The following is an 18,176-nucleotide window of genomic DNA, read 5'->3' as shown; positions in this document are numbered from 1 at the left end:
TAAGCCAGGCAAGTCCTCAGGAAAGACATCGAAAAAATCTCTAACAATCGAAATATCTTCTAATCGTGAGCCTACATTCATTTGAGTGTCATTCACATAGGTGAGGTAGCCTAGACACCCTTTCTTTAGAGATTGCATGGCACTTGAGATCGACACAATCCGACATGAAAGGCTTAAATAATGACCTTCATATACAAGTTCTGATTGTCCTGGACATTGAAACACTACTCTCTTTCTGTAACAATCAATAACTGTATGATGTACAAATAACCAATTCATCCCTAAAATCATATCAAATTCTAACATCTTCAATTGCACCAAGTTCGCCAGTAGTTCATAACCCTCTATATGTACAACACAATTCTTATAAATAATATCAGCACATACAATTTTTCTCATAAGAGTAGCAACATATAAAGGCTCATTTAACTTTTCAAGTTTAATGCTCAAAGATGCAGCAAACTTGACAAAGACAAAGCTATGAGAGGCACCGAAATCAAACAGAACATTAGCATGGACATGATTAATAAGAACAGTACCTGTCACTACATTATCATTTGCATTAGCATCTTGGCGAGTCAAAGTGAAAACTCGAGCATTTTCTTTTTGTGGTTGTTCCATCGGTTTAGCTTTAACAGAATCATTCTTCTTGTTTAGTTAATTTCGAGCAATATGCCCATATTTTTCACATTCAAAGCAAATTCTTGCTTTTCTAAAACATGATCCAGAATGAAATCGCTCACAAAAATGACATTTCTCGAGCTTAATACCAGATTTTATCCCTCACTTCTTACCTATGTTTCTTCTGACATTCTTTTGACAATTACTCTGATCTCCCTCAAACCTCGAGCGTTTCTTATCACCCCTCTCTTGCTCATATCTTTTCATGTCTGACTCAATCTTCAGTGCTCACTGAACACATCTTTATAACTATCAATTATGTGAAAGATAAACGAGACCGAATATTTGGCTTTAACCCATACTCGAATCGTATTACCTTATTCTTATCTGTGTCAATGATACGAGTACAAAAACGTCCCAACTCATTAAACTTGTTGGCATACTCCAGCACAGACATATCATGCTTTTGCTATAATTGCAGAAACTCATTCTCCTTTTCTACTTTCATTAATTCTAGAAAATATTGATAAAATAAAATCTCTTTAAACTTTTTCCAAGCCAGAGGCTCACTTGAATTTTCAAATTTGGGATTTATGGTATCCTACCATACTCAGTATTTTCTCTTAGTTGAATGACAGCCAAGCTCAATTTCAAATCTTCAAAGATACGCATTGCCTTAAAGAGTTTTTCTAACTCTTTAACCCAAGCTTCTGCAACCAAAAGATCAGGGCCACCTTCAAACTGAGGTGGGTTGACTTTTTGAAATTGTTCATAAGTTGTCTCACATTGTTGTAGATTCTCTTGTGTCTGCTGCTGTTGTTGTATCAAATTAGACACCACCTGACACACTCTAACTAAATCATCCCGCATCACCGGAGCATTAAGAGCATTTTTAATATCAATTTGCTCATCTCAAACATTGGTGGCTTCAGATTCATCCTTTCTCCTGTCAGTTCTTTTCCTTCGACCCACAAGATCTGTCAATGTCTCATTTTTACCACTCATTCTTACCTAATTTAATACCAACAAAATAGTTCATAAGCAATCAAAATAAAATAATCGAATCTTATCAATGTAAATGCTAAGAATACTTAAGTTCTACACTAACTATAACTCAATTCTTTCTTTTCTTGAATCTTAAACTTTCGCTTTGATACCACTTTATGTCATACCCCGAATCGAGACATAACATAACCATATTACTTTGAAGTAAAACCATAAAGCAATACGAAGCTTAATCCTTAACCATTGAACAACTCTTAAATATTATAAGGTTCTCATTGAACAAAATAACTAAATAACACATCTCCTTAGGTTCAAAGTCGAGTATTACAACTAAAAGAAACAATACTTCATAAAATCCTATATTTCTAAGTAGTTCTCAATGCTCGATTCTTCTAGCTTTTCTCAAACTAATCATACTTATCATTCATAACATCTGTAAAAGCAAAGAAAATAAAAAATGAGCAAACCACAACTCAGTAAGTAAAGGCTCACATATCTTACCGGATCAAACATCGTTCATACATGTCATATAGATCATTCAAAACATTCGTCAAATCATAATGTCAAAAATAATTCAAAAATCAGCATTCTATTAAACATTCATAGATAAAAAATCAGAATCAAAACATGTCACCAAATCATTGATCAAACTATAAAAATCATTCATCACAAATCATCATTAGCATTCGTTTATCGTTAGCTACGGTCACTGCTATAATCTGTGACATTGGCCGTATTGACAATTTCATCCTCATGATCATTGCTAACTATTATAACCCGTTAGCCAAGGCCTTACGTTAACTACTATCACCCATTAGCAAGGTCGTATGATCAGGTCTTTGCTAACTACTATTACCCGTTAGCTAGGGTCGTAGAACTAGTTCTGGTGTCGATGATCCCATTTCCCATGGATGTAAAAACGCAGCCATCACAAAATCATTCTTTAATCATAAATCATTTTCTCATTTCATTCATAAGCATGATCCATCATTTATATAGAGAAACACAAAATAATCATATGCTTGATCCTATTTTCATACATCGAAAATAAAGAAATAAAACATTCTTTCATTTAGAAACATATATATATATACATAGATTCGAAAATAAGCAAAGTGTGTGAGATTCTACTTACCTTCTTTTGATTCCACCACCTAATTTTTCTCCTCAAAATTTAATGGCCTATTCAAGATAATTCCAACATAACAATAATTAATCAACCCATTTGAGGCCACTTATACCAAAACAATTAAGTTAAACAAGTAATAACTTGAGTAATTAATTCTAACAGTTTGCGCTACTTTCACTAAAACGACCATCACTCAAGATATCCAATTCAGAATTAAAATCTTTTTAATGCGTTAGAAATTAGACTTGACAAGCTTTCTAACCATATATGGTCCATCTCATGATTCCTTGTGGATTAATTATAACAATTTTTGTAATCCACGTCATATGCTGCTGCTGCCAGACAGCCTGTATACCTTTTCATAAAAATTACGTATTTATTCATAGGTAACTCCAAATTCAATTCCGCTTATTTCATTTGAAAGTAGACTCAATAAGCTTTCCAAACATATATGGATTAATCTATAAATCCTTGTATAAAAATTAAAGAAAATTTCGTAATTCCTCCTTATTGCTGCTACTAGGCAGCCTGCACATCCTTAGGTAAAATTTGGATAACTCTTCATAGAAAACTCGAATTCAACTCTCGTTTGTTTCATTAGAAAGTAGATTCAACATACTTTCCAACCATATATAATAATCGTAATAGTATTTAACCCTTTAATACAAAATATAACCTTAATTCATCACTACAAACACAAGATTCATATCAGGATTTATACGAAACAAAGATTTTCCTTTCTATTCCCATCAAATTTTTGTTTCAGCAATAAATTCACATTACCAACTTTTTCAACACTTAATTTGACCCTAATTAAGGTCTAAATCATCTACCCAAAGATGGATAATGGAAACCCTAAAATTTTAGGGATTCTCGATTACAAATTATACCGTAAAACTTAACCATCAATATTTCAAAATTGAAAGAAATTATTTACTCACCTCTAACAGACAATTTCTCCTTGTAGATTTATTCTTTCCATTCACTTGGAATCCTTCAATTGATCCTTTCTGTATAAGAAACGGATGAGAAATAAGTTTCTATTTTTCTTTCGATTAATCGTCAATTGAAAACTGAAAAGTTAACCCTATTAATAAAAATTAGATTATTTATCAATAAATCCTCTGTATTTTTCATTCTTTATTAAAGAGTCCCTCACTTATAAAAATATTTAAAATAGTCTTTTTTTTATTATTATTTTTTTATTTTTTACGGGTATTACAATAGGGCTGTTCCAAAAACCTCTTAAAATATTCATTCCAGCTTCTGCAAATTGTAAACCTTCAATTACACATAAAAAAACTACTGACAATTCTATGTATCTCAATAATATAAGGCAATGACCAAAGATTAAAAAGAAAAGTTTTAGTTGTCTGTTTTTCTTTTCTCGATTTTCGCTTAAATAGTAGAGGGAGAAAAAAAAGTTGGTTAGAACAAAATCTGAATGTCTTCTTTTAGGTTTTAAGTTGAAGACATGAGGAATCATAGCAAGAAACATCTTCATCTTCAAACCCCTCCCAAGTGAAAAGAAGAATTCTCTAAGAAGCATGCTGCCTGCATGCATCATGCATGACATAAACATTTCATTTTATTTTTTATTTTTATAATGTCATTTTATTTTATGAGTATACAGTTCGCTCATTTCTTTTTTTTTCAATGTAACCAATAATTTCCTCACCATCTCACGCGTTCCAGGATAGTCAAGTCATATTGTTGAACAACACGCCATTGAATCATCAGACTAGAAAACGTTGGCGTGCGCAGAAATTTCGGGTTAAGTTTTTCAAATCACTACAGATATGCTCTCAATGTAAGATCCTATCTGAATAAGAAAAGTATTTACATCCTATTTTCCTTGCATTCTTCTAATAAGAACAACTTAATTCCTAAATCAGCTAAAATCGCTTAAATTTACAGAGGGACTACCTCCTATATAACTCATTTCACATGGGTTTGGATCAAAAGACTAACTCTATTCCTTGCATTAGCAAAGAGATCCTCCAGCGGTTTTACTTTCCATCAGTTCTGTAAGTGTGGTCCCACTGAGGAGCTTTCAGGACAAGAATGTCGCCAAAAGCAGTTTCTTGCTTCACATCCACAAGTCCTTCAGTTTTCAACACCTGCAAATTTGCACAATGCACACCATTGTTAATTTTTCACATCAAATGTACCTATTTGGCTGTCAGTTTGAAGATTCCAAGTTCATAGGGTGTAAAAGGTTTTGAACTTGTGACCAATCCAAGTTGGGTAGATCTCATCATAACAAGCCATACTTGTATGGCATTAGCCAGTCAAGTCAGTGCACCCAGCTTGAGCAAAATGACCATTGCTGAATAAATTGATTCGCAGTGTTGGGCACTGCAGCATACCAGATCTCATAAAAGAGCCTCGCAATTGTTTTCTTCGTTCTTCCTTTCAAAAGCTGTGATAACTTCACCTTTTCCTCCTCCCCTCTTTTCCTTTGATCTAGAAAACTTCTCTGCAATTTCTTTGCCACCACTCTGTTCATCAAAGGTTTAACTAATTAGGAAGCAAGCTTTGCAAGCAATCATAAGGGATTGACATTAACTGTTCAAGTCAAGAGAACCGTGGTAAAGGCTGCAGTTATCTTACCTGGTTCTTGTTGACCATCCATCTGCAAGTCAAGACAAAGTTCAGGTAAGAATACCATATGTAACAGAAACATGCAATCTAAAATGAACCCACTGACGCTAAAAGAACAATTTGAATAGCTCTTACCCTGTCCCTGGTTATCATCTTCATTTGATTGTATCTCCTGACCAAAATATTAAACAAGTAAATAACTATTATATGATGTTTTGAAGAGGGAAGACAACAAACAACTAAAATGAAAAGGTCAGCACTGTGAGACACCAGTGTCATCCTAAAAACTATTTTGGTTTGGGTTCCAAAGTCAAACCTTATCATGCTTAGATCATTTAAAATATACTTTGACAGATGTTGCATGTCAAATTATAAGAACATAATAAGTTGGTGCAATGTGTGGTTCAATTTGTAAACTAATGCCAATGTTATGTAACTCGCATCAATATACAAGCTCCGCCAGATGCTTATTGTCTATCACAGAAGGCAGCTATCTGGAATCATAATTTCACCTCACTCCCCAGATTGAGATCAAGGTCTTCATCTTTGCTCGGGGAAGGCTCTTTCTCTTTACGTTGACTACGATCTACATTCGCTGGTCCTATTTCATCTAAGTTATCAAATTTGTGGTTCTCAGGGCTTTCAAATGGTCTCACTGTTTTTGAGTGCAGAACAGGTGTTTGTGGAGCAATTTCTGTTTGTTCTCCCACAACAAGAGAAGGTGACAACCAAACAGGTGTTTGTGGAGCAATTCCTGCCTGTTCCGAGGATCCATCAAACAGAGGACATTCTGAGAGGTTTAACTTATCTGGAGGATCCATGATTTCAATAGTGTCTGGAGCAATTTCAGCTTGCTCAAAGGATCCACCAACAGCAGGAGATTCTGAATTGTCTATCTTTTCTGGAGGTTTCATGATTTTAACAGATTCCAGAAGTCTCAATCTCTTTCCACAGTAGAGAGATTTAAGCTCCCAAGTGCCTGCAAAGAATATGGTAAATGAAGTGGCATAACAAGAGAAAGGCCATGTAGAAATATGATAGTGCAATTACATGGAACTGAAGGCTCTAAGAAACTCTGGGGAAGGCTGGAAATCCAAGGAGCCTTCCTTGCAGCCAGTGCAATACAACCACCTTTTCCCCGCTTAGACACCAAATCACTTGCATCTTTTATCCATTGCCTCATTATGCTGCAAACATTGAACATGAAATCCAATGAATTCTAAAGTTATCAGCTGTCCACTTCAGTTATTTCCATCCCTTACCTTTTTTTGCCAACAACCAATATCTGTATTGTTTCCCATAGAAGGGAGCCACAACTATAAAATCAATTGTGAAAAGACAATATGCTGGCCATATTGCAATCCAAAAAAAGCATATGCAAATAGAAATTAGATTATTCTAAGCAATAGCTGCATCAACTATAGTGGACTGCATGAGAACCAAGTGAAAACTAAACTAAGGTTTACCCTAGTCAAACGCAAACTAGGGTTCAACGTAGAATTCCATTTTGGCCTTGCTCATATTGCAGCAGTAAAATGCGCATCTCATAGGGAAACCACATCGAATTACAGTATCTAGTGATTTAAGATCAAACTAATTATCGACAATTTAATACTTAGCACAGCTCATTACAGCACATTTTATTTCCAATTACATCACAAAATAAAGTCCATGAAAATTTCGTAATGCAACAATACAATTACTGTTATATGTAATAATCATGTACAATGTTACACAACAATGTCAAGCCCACAGATAATGTAGATTAATAATCTTAAACTACTTGAAGTGACTATACAACAGAAAAATATTTGAGGTAACCATAGCTTACCCATTAGGGAAAACTATCATGTAATCAAAGAAACATTTTCTTTTCCTAGAAAACCGAACACACTCCTTAGCAGCAGGCGTTGGGATAAGCATAAAATGTGGAGTAGTAGCTCCTGCATTAAACACAAATTATGACTTAAAAGAAAGTTTCAATTAAATTCTACAAAGCATAGAGTGAAAAGATCTATGTTACTTAGACTCAGGGGCAAGTGTAGGCCACACTATATTCAAATTTCTTTCTAATATTTTCCTTATATACGGAGGGCATAACTACATACCATGTTCGTTGGATATGTGTCAGACATGGATACTTCATCGAAAATGAAGGGTCAGAGCAACAAAGAAAAAGATTGTAATTGTCATTTTTAAAAAAGAATCCCATTAACTCTCCAACTCATTAAACCAAAATTTGAGAGGATATATATACTCAAGGGGCTAGAAGAGATAACATCTTAATGTTTTTATACCTGATGCATCTTGCAACATGGGCTGTGGAGTTGCATCCAATGTAACTGACAATTGATGGTCTTTTGCAGCAACCTGACACTTTCCACCATTTGAAATTGTAAGAGCTGGAAAATTCACCAGCTCTGCACCACTTTGAATCTCTTCAACAAGTGGTCTAACAAGTGGGGAAGGTTCCACAAAGTCCATGTAAGAGAATCCTTCAGCTTCAAGCTTCTCTAATCTTGCTTCCAAGTTGCAATCCTCCTCCATAACATGGTGCACTTCATTTTCTAAATGCACCCTATCCAGACCCTTCATCTTCTCTTTGTTAGTTTGTTCATCACCAAAAGGTTTGATCAGACCTGGAGATTTCTCCTCAACCTCAGCAATAAGATTCCAATATTCTTCTTGATAGAATTTATCATTATAATTCTCCCTGCTCGCTTCTCTTCCTACATCTGAGCCTGCAATATCCGGAACCTCTGCACTTGCTTCCAGGATGTTTACATGATCTTCCTCCATAACCTGGTGCAGTTCATTTTCTGATTGCGGCAGATCTGGACCCTTCATCTTTGCTCTACTAGCTTGATCTTCACCAAGTGATTCAACAGGACTTAGAGGTCCCTCCTCAGCCTCACTAGGACGGTTCACCCCTTCTTCTGAAGGGAACCTATCATTGCATTTCTCCCTGCTTGCTTCTCTTTCTATATGGTTTTCTGAGCCTGCAATATCTGGAACCTCTGCACTAGTTTCCACAATGCTTACATGATCTTCCTCCATAGCCTGGTGCATTTCATTTCTGGTGCAGATAGATCAGGACCACTCATCATTTTCCTATTAGTTTGATCTTCAGCAAGAGGCTTGAGAAGACCTAGAGGATCCTCCTCAGCCTCACTACAAAGGTTTAGACATTCTGCTGATGAGAATGTGTCATTGTATTTCTCCCTGTCCACTTGTCGGTCCATACAGTTCTCCAAACTTGCCATGTCCGGAAGCTCTACATGCTCTCTGCCATTTTTATCAAAAACTTTAACAAGGTTTGCAGGTTCCTCCTCAAAGCCACTAATTGTTTTGAGGTGCAAGACCTCTTCATAAAAGGATTTATCACATCGAAGCTTTTCAATACTTGCTTCCAAGTTGCATACATCATGCAAAACGCTTGCTTCTGTCTCAAAGTCGATCAGATGGCATGAAAGACAGCTGCAAAAGAAAATGATTAAAAGAATTTTTTCAAACGTTTGAACTTCTTTCAGAAAGAACAAAAAAGAATATTTGTTAAAATATAGAATTTCTCAAAGAATTTCTGAGAACCTAACCATTTAGATTTGTGTGCATACTCTTCAGTTGGAGAATAATCCATCAAGAAATCATCATCCAAGGCTGCAAACTACTAGGAATGAAAGAGTCGACTTGAGCAAATAGGATTTTTTGACTAAGTGCCAAAATCAACATTAAAATCTTAGCATGAAAAACCACTATTGGTAATCTGACAATCTTTGAAAACAATTCAGGTATCTATATTTTATATATAGGTCACACATGTTCCATGTTGACAACCTTCCATAGTGAAAAATCGACCCCCAAGGCCTAAAAAACAGAAAAAACTGACCTGAAAGCCAATAAAATCCAACTTTTAATCTATCCTTGGTTTATTGCAATGACTACCGTAAGTCCCTTCATTGCAATAATAGCTGAATGAGGTTTTAATGAAATAGTAGAAAACTTATAAGTTTTTTAATTACAAACTCTGAACATTATTTCCCTTGTACATCTAAATTATAGTTTTATCATTGATCTATCCCATGGTAGAAAGGACTCAACATAAACAATTCCATGTAGTAGAGATAATGGTCTAAAATATCGGCCTTGGGACTTACATTTTATCATTGATGACTTCAACCCTAATTAAAAAACTAAAAGCTAACTACAAGCTTTGCAGAAGAGAATTGGAACAAACCACAGTTTCAGTAACCAAGAAGAATATATTGGAATAAAAGTCAACATATTGGCATGAATTAAAAAAAAATAGAAGGATCTTATGACAAATTAAAAGAGAGTCGAGATATAAAGAAGGATCTTAGAAAAGGTTCTACCCTGAAAGACTAATATAAACATGTTAAACCCAATAGATTTTGATCAAATCACCAGTTACATAATATGACCAGAGGACACATACCCTGTCCAGAGAAGACTGCCTTATTTCACAATTTTTCCAAGCTACATCTGTTTCATCAATGCTGAGTCAACAAACAAAGAACAAATATAATGAGGTATAAAAAAAATTGAAGCAAAACTAATACCTTTAAGGGTTATCTCTTCACGAGGCATCACATTGTCTCTGGAAAGAGGAACAACCATAATACTAGGCATGATTACAAGAAATAAAAATAACATGAAGTTTGTGACTACACTAGGTACTAGATTAGCTTACCCACTAGTACCTTCAAGAATCTCCAAATCAAAAGCATCTAAGTCAAAGCTCACGGGTCGAATAATAGGGAAACAAGTTGAACGGAGGGCCTTCTTCTTTGCTCTATTTTTTTCTCTAACCACAAATTCATTTATCTTAATCAACACCTCTTCACAGTCATCAAAAAGATATTCAACCTTTTTGGAGTATATTCTGACAATACCAAGAAGAAGGTAGGCTAATACTCTATAAGCGAGAATCTCGAGCTGGTCTTGCAAAATATTATCTGCATTAAAAAAAATGAACACAACAAAATTAGAAATTTTTTCTCAACAAAAATGAGAACAGCTTCCATTTTTGGCTTATTCTTGTATATACCAAACGAAATAAAATCTTGACAGAACATCTTAACTGAGAAAAAACTCAATTAAATTGCTAAATAAAATTTATATTACAGGAATTTAGCAAATTGTAAAAAATTCAAATGCACAAATTACCTAATTTCTATTAACAACATATAATACCCAATAGCTTGTTTTCCTTTCAACTTGAAGCAAAATCCCTTAACTTATAGACAGGCGTAAAAAATTTTTTAAAAAAATCCATAGGATTGAAATGAAGCACCCAGAAACTAGGTCACAATAAAATGTAATTTCAAACGAGAAACAGAACATTAAAGGAAAAATATAAAAAGAAAAACAAATCAGCAACAACTACAAGGGCTTAAGGTTATCTTAGGGATTGTGGAGGCCACTACACACATGGGAGGGGAAAAAAAGAAAATAAAAACACCCTTTACAGTAATTTATCTACAATTCCCATACATCACCTAAAATCTTTTCTTCTTGGACAATTCATTTGTATGTTTTTCATCTGAATAAAAAAAATACATGAAAACGAACAAAAAACAATATTAACTTTCCATTTACTTCATATATAACCAAAAATAAAATGACAAAACTAAAAAAAAAAAATAGTAACTAAAATGGGACTGGAAAATGTGATCCTTTTACGGTGTCAGCTTTTTTTTTTTTTTAAGTTTCATTTTTTGACAGAAGAAGCAAAGATAAAAGGAAAAGAAAATTGGGTATTTGGAAAGGAGAAGAAAAAGGAAGACTAACCAACAGAAGAGGAGATATTAGTCTCATAGATTTGCTCTGTCTTGAGCTTTTTGAACAAATAAGCAGCTACCCATATGGCGCCTAAAGGCCCTTTCTTGTAAACAAGGCACTTTGAAAGAAACATGGCTTTCTTTCTTTTACTCTCTTTCACTCTTGTTTTGGGTTTTGATTCGTACAAACATAATACAGATACTTCGAAGCTTTGAGGACTCTGCACTCTCCAGCTGAATGAGAAATGAGAATAGCAAAGGCTACTTAAGAAGAAAACGGTCGAGTTGTGTGCTTTGCAAGCCTCTCAATGAGAACCCTTTTTCTTTAAATGAGTTTTAAGTGGTAAAATATGGGACAGATTCTTCTTGGTCTTTGTTTTTTTTTTTTTTTTTTAAGTATTTGATTCACAAATTTTTAAATTTTAAAAAATAAAAAGTAATTTTAAAAAAAATATGATATTTAAAAAAAAATTTTATTTTCATAATATTTTATATTTAAATTCATTTATTTGATTGATAAAATTTATGCATATTATTTTATATATAATTATCATAATCTCTTTCACAACAAACTCTCGGAGGATGCTGAGCCTGAAAAGGTCGATAAAGTGCTGCCTTTTCTCAAATCCTTGTGTATTTACGCTCCACACATCTAAGTTTCACTCCCTCTGCAGTAGAGGAATGAAAAAGCAAAGGGCAAGGTTTTCCAAAGATGTGGTTGATCGTTTGATCTTCTGGTCAACTCGAACAATTTCTGTAAAACAAATAGAGGAAGCTAGTTTTCAAGCATAATCAAATCTTGGCGAAGAGTTAGCAGCATCCACCTTTTAACAGATCGGGCATGGTAAAAGTTGTTCCGTTTTAAGTTTCTGAAGAGCTCAACAATGAAGTAGCCATCAAAGAGCATCATTCTAACAAATTTATCCTTGTGTTGTTCAGCTTTATCCTAGTAGCATCTACAAGCATCCTACTCCAGATCTTCCATGGCTTTCATCACTGGGTCTAATTTGATCCCATTAGGCCGTTCTAGACAAACAGACGATGAAAGAATTCCCATTTCAGCTCTTCCATTTCTTGTAATCTTCCCTCTCCATGATGGTAAAAACCAATTGGGATGATATTGGGAGTATAGGCGTTGGGTTGCACCTCAGGTATGTTTACTGGGACCCTGTATATGCAGGCATTTTGTCTGTCTTTGGGAAGTTTAACTTCCAACTCCTTCAAGCTTTCCACTTGGAAACTTCACTGGGTTCCCTAAATTTAAGCGTTGTGGATCCCTTCTTTTGGCAATGCCATGAAAGGTTCTACTTGTCTTATGCAAAAGCAACCTTGCAAGTGAGCTGTTTCTCATTTTGAGATGAAAGATGAACTAAACCACTCACAATTGATCAGGTTGCAAATTTGCAATTCAAGACGGAAATGCACGGAGTCATGCTAAAGTCTTTTCTTTTTTTTTTTTTCAAGTCTTTTAAGAAGTTTGAATCGAAAAAATGCTTTAAATAATTGACATAAAGATCATTTAAGGGGTTTTAAAGAACCAAATGACATAATTGATAATTGTTTGTTTATAAATGTGTCTGAAAATAGATCATATCATAACATTTCGATCTATAAAAATAAAAATATTCTTTTAAATTATCAATTAAAGCGTTTTAATTGAGAAAACACATTAAATAATTGATGCAAAGATTATTTAAGGTGTTTGAAGAACCAAATACCTTAAATGATGGATTATTTAATGTATTTTTTTATATCAAACATCATTAATTATAATATAAAAAAAATTTAACAACAAAAACCTACAATTGAGTTCTAATTACTTCCAAACATGCTTTTTTAAATGATAACTATTATTTTATAATTTTTTATTTGGATCAAATTTTAAAATAAAGTAATTTTTTCTCTCTAAAATCTTAAAATATTACAGAAAGATGTGTATTTCAAATTTTGAGACTTTGAGTATTATTAAAAATTTGTAATTTTTTTTTTATAATCGAATTACCTTAAATCAAATATAAAAATCAAATATCCACCATCAAAATTTCGTGAAAAAATTTATGAATTCCTTCGAAATAATTCCATGTAAGTATTTTATTTTTTTTAAGGTTATTTATTATGAATGCTGTCAGCAAACCTTAAATGACAGTAATGACCTTACCTTATTTTACCCTTCTTTTGTAGTTTAAAAACAAAAATAGAGGTTTTTGTTTTTTTTTTTTTTTATGGGTAAACTGCTACTTTAGGTTTTTGCAATATAAATCTTCTGGAATTGTGGTAATTACCTTTTTCTATCAATTTCAAATCTTAAGTATATACCTAAAAAAGTATTGAATCTTACATGGAGAATTTTAACAACGCAAGAATGGAGGTTAATTCACAACACCACCTATCATCTTTGGCGTTAGAAGGGTTGCATATTATCCAAACACATCTTTCCTTTGTATTCTTGGCATAGCATTTGGGCCAATAAGGAGTCGTCTTTTTCTTAAGGGGTGAATTTACAAAAGGATTCATTTTCACCACAATTCAAGTTTTATTTTATACACTTCATTATTAACAACAACATGGCTTATAGGCAAAAAAAAATCCTTTAATAAAATTTCATTTATCAATTAAACTTTTAATGTTTAATTGTAATCAATTAAGCCTTTCATCTTTAATATTTTATTAATTAAACTCAAATTGGACAAAAAAATTATTAAATAATGGTTGAATTCGTTATTGGCATTACGGATAATCTACGTGGATTTTAAATGCACAAATGACACGTGACGTGAAAAAAAATCCAACATGGCAGGGTTTTTTTTCACACTATAAATATCAACCTTTTTTTTTTAACTTTATTTCATCCTTCTTTTCTAAAAAAATTCATCTTCTTTCAAAAAACCAGAGCCACCCCCACAAACTTAGTTTCTGACGAAAAATCACCGCCGCCGCCACACCTCGTCATTGGTGCCACTGTCGACCAACCTTTTCGCCACCAAAATATACCCCTAAATACTACTCGATCTCTTTTTCCCTGATTTGAACTTAGTTTTTCCTAAAAACGCCTCAATAACCCTAAATCAAATCCTAAAGCCCAAAATTTTAAACCACCACAAACTCCTATCTCGCCGTTCAATCGTCTTAGATTTTTAGTATGTGATTTTCTTTTGCTTACTCTCCTTTTTCATCGTCATCGATCAATCGAAAGCTTGCGGCACCGCGAATGCCTCTTTATGTCATCGCTCTTCCACCTCCGTTCAACACCTAGAAAATGACTCATTCTCTTCCCTCTTACACCTATAAACTGAAACCTTCTTAGAGACTTCCCAATAACTCAAGGAATCTAAAAAATAATGAAATACTTCACCCATCTCTACTGTTTTTCTTTCTTTTTTATTTTAGTTTGCTTGATGTGGCGCTGCTTCTCTTTGTTAGGGATGAGGTTTTTGCTTTTCACTTTTTTTTTTTTTTGTGTGATTGGTAGTGGGTTTTTTGGGTCAATGATGGCCTGTTACATGAAAGTTTTTTTTTTTTTGGTGGCAGTTTAAACAAGGCAAAATGGGTGGGTCATTTGATGGTGGTGAAGGGAGAATTAGTCAAGTTTAGAGCTTTAGTGTTTTTTGGTTGGGGTGTAGGAAGGGAGGTGGGGGGTCTCGACTATGGAATATAAGAGTATAGCAATAATGATCTTGGTGTAGGTTTGTGTGTGTGAGTGCTGGCAGATTTCAAGTTTCATTGACAAGAGTTTTGGGGTTGTGAACGTTTGGGCATGGCAGCGAGAAAGGTTCGTAAGCTTTAGAATTTATAGATTTTGATCGTGTAATAAGTTGTATATTTTTATCATTTAATTAGTTTTATCTTTTTTTTATTTTCTAACCATTAGTTTGCTGCCATGTGTATCAAACCTTTCTAACGAGATTGTCATGTTGGACTTTTTTTCCACGTCACGTACCACATGTGTATTTAAAATCCACATGGATTATCTCTAACGATAATAATTGGTTTAACGGTCATTTAACCACTTTTCATCCTATTTGAGTTTAATTGATCAAAAATTAAAATAAAAAATTTAATTGATTGTAATAAAATATTAAAGATTTAATTGATAAATGATTTCTTTTCGAGGGCTTTTTTAACCCTTAAGCTTAATAACATCTTAAATTCAAACTCTTTAAATTTATTTTTATTTTTTACAACTTAAACCCCTAAAATTTCAATTCTTCTGCTACGCTTAACCTCTCATTTATACCCCAAATCCCTGAGAGTATATTTAGTTTGTAAATTTTTGAATTTTGATAAAAAGTGTGATTATTGAGAAAATATAATATTTAGAGTTTTCTCTCATTTTTAAGATATTTTTATTTTTAAATTTACTCATTTGGTTAGGAAAAATTCATATATATTAATTTTTGTATAATTATCATAATCTTTTTTACACATATGATAGTAATTTTTTTTTGTTTTATTAATAATAAATACCCAAACGATAAATCATACTTTTAACAATAAAATAAAATAAATATTTTAATTAATTATTATTTTTATTTGTAAAATATCATCAATTAAAGTTTTCAAAACAGTAACGTCTTAATTGATAAGAAAAAATATATGAAAAATTATCAATTAAGATGTTTGATACTTTGCATGCCTTAAGTGGTCCCTTTTTAATAAATTAAAAATAAGATCAATTAATGAGTTTGGTAACCAAACACCTTAATTAATCTTTTTATATAATCAAATACCTTAATTGATTTTTTGTAAATTTATAAAAGATTAAGGCGTTTGTTTAATTAATCTTTCATATAAAATTTATAAAAAGAATCAATTAAGGCGTGTATATAGCCAATTTATTTCTTTAATGTTTTCTTTCTCTTCTTCTATTTTCACTTCAAACGAGACTTAAAATTATCAATTTTGGAATGAAATCAGCAATTCCAACTTATCCATTTTAAAATAAAGATAACTTATTTATGATGTTTAAATGATTAAATAGATTAATAATTTATAACCTATATTTTTTCATAAACTCGTGACAAATAAAAATGGTTTATAATTTAGATTTATGTGACTTTCGGATTTTTATACTGAAAATTTTTTTAAAAACTTTCCAATATTCAAATTTAGAAGATTTTGAAAGTTTTTGAATATGCAAATATAAAAACTTTAGAATTTATGGTTTGAGAATTGGTAATTGAGATTTACATTTTCAAAAAATTAAAAAAGTTTTTTAAATGCATAACCAGCCGGATACACATTTTTGAATGGTACTTATAGGGATAAGAAAAAATTCAACAAAATAAAAAATCAATTCGAAACTATATTATTAGGTTTGATTCAGGTCAATTTTTTTATTCGATTAAGATTAAGTTTAGATGTTATATATATTTATATTAGGTTTGGATGAAATTTCAAATGAAAAGTAAAAATTAAAAAAAAAAAAAAATTGAATTGAATTATATATATTTTAAAATTTTTATAAAATAAAAATAATTATTTTATATATAAATCTATTTAAATATATTAAAAATTATATTAAAATAATATATAAAAATTAAAAAAAATTAAAAATCGATAAATAGAACCAGTAAAATTTTATTAGAATCAGATTGTATGAAAGTTATATTTGAGTTCATATTAAAATTCAAAATTTTTTTAATTTTATGCATATTTTCAAGTATATATTTTGAAAAATCTTTAAATTTTTCGATATATATTTAGGATGTACTATAAACAAAAAAATGGGATTAAAGTATAATTTATCAAAATTAATTAAATAATATTATTTGAGATATTTTTAAAATAAAAATACTGAATGTATAAAAAAAATTAAGGTCAAATAGAAACTCCCTTAGTTTTTGTTTTGCCAAAGGATTGAGACAGAAACAGTAAAAAATCTTGGACGTAGGAGATTGGATAAGGTTTGTGTGTAGTCACCGATAGTAAAGTCTTTTTTCTTTTCATGCTGATTTTGGAAAAGATAAAACATCTGTCAATTGACAAGCGTAAACAACCCAAGCAATATGTAACTGCTCCATCGTTTTTCATCAATCACCAAAAATAACCAGAAATCTCCTCAACTTTAACCACCACACAACCAGTCACAATTAGAATCGACACATAAATTTCCCATCCAATGAGATCGTAACTATGTAAGTTGAAAGCTATACACGTTGTTCATTCTTATCCATGTGACAGGACTGGGACTGCATTTTCATGTCCATGAATGAATGGACAACGTGCACATAAAAGTAGATTATATAGTTCAACAAATAAAGTTCAAGCCGGGATGGATAATATTATCATTGTCTTACTTTGAGACTATAAGCTTCAAACTTTTTAGGAACTTTGACCCAAAATAATATGGACAGGGAGAGAGCATGCAATAATTCTAAATGAAGCAAATGTAGCATCTGGAATATGGAGGAATGGTCACCCAATAATGTATAGTTACTTATACATGAAACTAAATATCCAGGTTAGGCCCTGAAGAGGTGGAAGTATGAAAGATGAAAGGAACCAAAAATATTTATATTCTAAAAGAAAGATAATCAAGATGTTTTTCTCATGTCTCATGGCATCATTACATTGGAATAAAAACTTTTGAACAGCAAAGAACATATGCAACAGATAAAGGATTGACAAGGAACAAGAGCAAGCATTTTGAATACCATACCACATGGAAAGTAAATATGGGCTCCTTGTAACATTGCCTCCAAGCTTCAAAATTTCTTTACATCAGAGTTCAGCAATGGACTACATCCAAGAGAATTGAAATGCACTGAGAATATGTAATGAAACTGGGACAGGGAAATTACATCCTACAGAAGGGAAGAGAGAAAGAAAAGGAAGTGCACCGTAAAGGCAATTTAAAACAAGATGGGTTAATAAATAAGGTAAAAGACTGCATAGGATCTCAATATTAAATGCTTTCTTTGTATATTCCACAACATTTCAACTCCTAAGGTCGTTCCCATGCTCTGCAAATGTAGCTGCAAATTCACATTACAGTTCTTGCAAAAAGTGAGTTGCATCTG

General features: G+C 32.3%; 1 pseudogene across 1 annotated transcript; it reads right to left on the bottom strand.

Annotated features, from left to right (window-relative positions):
* Nucleotides 1–4,751: 4,751 nt before the first annotated feature.
* Nucleotides 4,752–11,447, bottom strand: LOC111299328 (sister chromatid cohesion 1 protein 2-like; annotated as a pseudogene). The gene is made up of 13 exons (XR_016340943.1): nucleotides 11,168–11,447; nucleotides 10,068–10,332; nucleotides 9,937–9,974; nucleotides 9,813–9,859; nucleotides 8,953–9,023; nucleotides 7,657–8,836; nucleotides 7,191–7,302; nucleotides 6,410–6,546; nucleotides 5,872–6,338; nucleotides 5,495–5,531; nucleotides 5,369–5,390; nucleotides 5,029–5,256; nucleotides 4,752–4,875 (listed from the first exon to the last, which is right to left on the bottom strand). The product of XR_016340943.1 is annotated as a sister chromatid cohesion 1 protein 2-like (transcript).
* Nucleotides 11,448–18,176: the final 6,729 nt, after the last annotated feature.

The sequence above is a fragment of the Durio zibethinus genome, chromosome 3, assembly GCF_047325235.1.
Source record: "Durio zibethinus cultivar Kanyao isolate XHJ-2024 chromosome 3, ASM4732523v1, whole genome shotgun sequence".
NCBI lineage: Eukaryota > Viridiplantae > Streptophyta > Magnoliopsida > Malvales > Malvaceae > Durio > Durio zibethinus.
The sequence above is the reverse complement of the archived record's forward strand: the minus strand, read 5'-3'. Positions and strand labels throughout refer to the sequence as shown.